At 36.4% G+C, this 3,415-nt stretch overlaps 1 long non-coding RNA gene across 1 annotated transcript in view; it reads left to right on the top strand.

Annotated features, from left to right (window-relative positions):
- LOC113821707 (uncharacterized) overlaps window positions 1-2,171 on the top strand; it is a 3,797-nt gene extending 1,626 nt beyond the window's left edge. Inside the window, exons 2-3 of the long non-coding RNA XR_003477213.2 lie at window positions 1,814-1,917; window positions 2,042-2,171. This is a non-coding gene — a long non-coding RNA (uncharacterized lncRNA). The remainder of the gene's footprint in view (window positions 1-1,813; window positions 1,918-2,041) is intronic.
- Window positions 2,172-3,415: the final 1,244 nt, after the last annotated feature.

The raw sequence follows: 3,415 nt of genomic DNA on the forward strand, positions 1-3,415 counted from the left end.
GACTGCTGTAACATGTAACCCATCTTTAACCCAGTGCTGATGGGTAAAAATGTTTGGCAAGTGGACATTAGAACGGGATTGTTGGCGCAACGGCAGTTTCGCGTTTGCGCCTAGCTTGATCGGTAGTTTGTGAGCGACATTTGGCACCTAAAAGCTTTTATTTTGCTATAATTTATAAAAATGTTATTTTGAAGGTTTACCTTCTTTATAGGTGCCATTGCCTGAAATCTTTACCATATAAATAAAGCTGCTACTACCAATTGGCTTTGCCATCTCTTGTGACTATATATAGCATTTACAGTATTCAAAACTTGATTACCATTATTTGATAAAAACAGTACTCCTGGATGAATGCAAAGAAGGGCAAGACTTACGACCTGTTAATACCTTGCTGCTAGGTTGCATGTATGTACATAACCATGTCTGTTGTGAACAGCAGCGGGTGGCATCATATCACAACCATTTCCATGCTATTGGCTCATCGAACAGAGCTTTTTATGATAGTTGTGGCTTCACTTATTTGGGAAAGCTTTTAGGTAATAACCCCTAAAGTGAAGGTTACCTTCAATTTTTTTTTCTCTCTCCTGTTATTGGCTAGAGAGTAGCTTTTGGGAAATTTAATTTTGTGGGATTTATGCCTGGTTTTATGCAGGTTCTTGAAGAAAGTTGCTGGGGCAGATCGATTATGCTGTTCTATTTAGATTTACACACAGATGGCTCTATAACGGCTTGGTCACCAAGGAGTGTCCTACATATCACGAGTATGCCCTTTTCCTTGATTTTTGAAGTCTTCATTACTCTTAGTATTTTGGTAACAATTGTCATCCTCAATAATGAAGGGGATTGATACCAATAGCATTGAAAATTTTCTCATTGAGTTAAATAAAATAAGGAAGTTGGGTGCATGCACTAGGTCCTATGTATTGACTCCTTGATTCACTTCCTGTAGAACCATCTGTATGCAACAGCCAGACTACAAATGATACATAATACATAAACCCACAACCAGCGAGTTAAATAAATGTAAATTTAGATTTATGGCAGAGAAGCTATAATTAAGTTTACAATTATTCCTTTTGATTTGTTCTTGAAATGAATTGTTGGGCAAATCTCAGATTAACCTTAAAACCTTTCCTTTTCTCATTAAGATTGTATTCCCCCTGCTCCCCCAATCATCACAAATTTTCAACTTTTGTGCTTGAAAGAAAAAGTATTGTAGATAAAATCTGACCTTGCTTGACAGTGATAAATGTGGGATAGCTGTATATTATTAAAGTTTAATAATGAAATGCATTTTAATTAGAAAAAATTTGGGTAATGAAATTTAGTGTATACTTGTATACAGAGTTGGGCAAGAGTTGAACAGATTAAGAAATAGTATGTATCATAAGTTAGGTGTTATAATTCTAATGAAGGCTTTTGTGCGCTATATTCAATCAATATAATTGTAATCTCATGAGCTGAAGACTTTGGCTTTGGCTCCTTGGTAAGTTATTTGCTTTCTTACAATATTCCTTGATTTTCAAACCTTAGTATGAGGGCCCAACTCTAAGTATACTTTACTTGAACTGAACTGCTATTGAGGCACAATTTATTTTGGCCTTTGAATACAGGCCTAGATTCTTGGCATTTTGTTGAAGAAAATTGGGGATATCATAGTTCCCTATTGGAATATATGTAAACAATTCTAATGACAGAAACTGCACAATAATCTGTTGGGCAGACCCCTCCACTCTAGCCAATCCACCCACTAACCTTTGAGTTTGTTTTTTTACTAAAGTAGAGTATTTTAATATACATCTTTTTATTCCAGGCTGCCCACAAGACTTTCCGCATTAAGACCAAGTTGGCAAAGAAAATGAAACAGAACAGGCCTATTCCCCCATGGATTAGGAACCGTACTGGAAACAAGATCAGGTAATATATTAAAAATCTTTCTTAAATAAGGTGCATTGTATTTTTTTTTTTTTTTTTTTTTAATCATTTGAAATTTTAAGTAAATTATAAAAAAAAAAAATACATTCATTTTTATTTCTTTCAGATATAATGCTAAGCGCCGCCACTGGAGGAGGACTAAGCTCAAGCTGTAAGCTGCTGCTGCTTGATTGTCCTTTCATAACTTCTAGTGGAGATGTGTGTTATGGCTAAAGCTAATAAAACACCGGCTACAACTTTTTCTTTTCTTATCCATAGGAAAAGTTGGTGCAAATGAGTTCTAGTTTGCATCATTTTGATTTGTAGTAATGAAAATATTGAAAATTGGCAGTAGACATTTGAAATTTTACTGGTAACAACTTGATAAGCATTTAATACAGATGTAAAAGGAATTGGAAACCAGGCCTCATAATACAAATGTTGGGTAAAAGTCATTTGCTATTATTAAAAGTTTGGGTTTCTTACTAAAATTTAAAATTTTCTCCATGGTATAAGTGCAAGGAGAAACTAAATATTCGAAGAGTAATTTAAGGGGGTAACGAACCAGACCTTAAAGTTTACGCATGGATGTAAAGTTTAACTAAATTCACAAATTGGTGGAAAATATGGTGAAATTGATATCTAAGAATAAGTAATATTTCAGGACTTGCCTTGTTACCTTGTTACCTTTCTTACCTTGTTCATTACATGTATCTTTTATATTTAAGTTTTTCATATTTACACTTGAATGATATTAGAGGTCATGGTTGATTGGCTGAGTGTTGCTTGTAAAGAACCAAGATATAGGACAACTAACCTCCTGTACCTGTTACCAGTTGTCACCAACCATTAACCATTGATAAGGTGACACTTCAGTTAAATTGTCAAAGCTGGATATGGATAGCTGATCCAGCCACTAGTAAGCACACCCATGTAAAGCAAGAGAACCTGGTTAAGGGGGAAAGTCTTCGGGTCCAACTTGATGTGTGGACAGGGCTTGTAGGTCTTTTCAGATGGGTAGGCATGATTGGTGGGGAAAATTTTAGGCACATGTTAAGGTAATGTCACCGAGAGGAAAAGGGGAAACTACTTAATTACTTAGTAGTTTACTTACCTTTTATACATGCTGGTTATGGCCACTTGTTAGGAGAAGTCTCAAGATTTCAACTGTCATTGGTATTGCCACGTCTACTCCAATGCTTTGTCCATTATTGCCCCCCAAACTGTTGCTCGTTGTCGTGAGTGGGGCTTAGGAGATGGAGACTAAGACCCAGTGTAGGAGATAGCCCCTACCTTGGGCCTCAGCCTTTGCATCAACTAATTTTGCATAGTCTTTCCTCCTCTCCCTTCCCTTTTCTTTCTCTTTTTCAATCCCCGTGGGAGAGCCATGCTGAAGAAATTGAAAGGCTGGCTTTGTCTTAAGTCATGAATAACCTATGGTAGGCATGGTATTCCCGTTACAATTGCCTAGCCCTTACCCCTTATGGAGACCCTGATGGGT

The sequence above is a fragment of the Penaeus vannamei genome, chromosome 33 (genome assembly GCF_042767895.1).
Source record: "Penaeus vannamei isolate JL-2024 chromosome 33, ASM4276789v1, whole genome shotgun sequence".
NCBI lineage: Eukaryota > Metazoa > Arthropoda > Malacostraca > Decapoda > Penaeidae > Penaeus > Penaeus vannamei.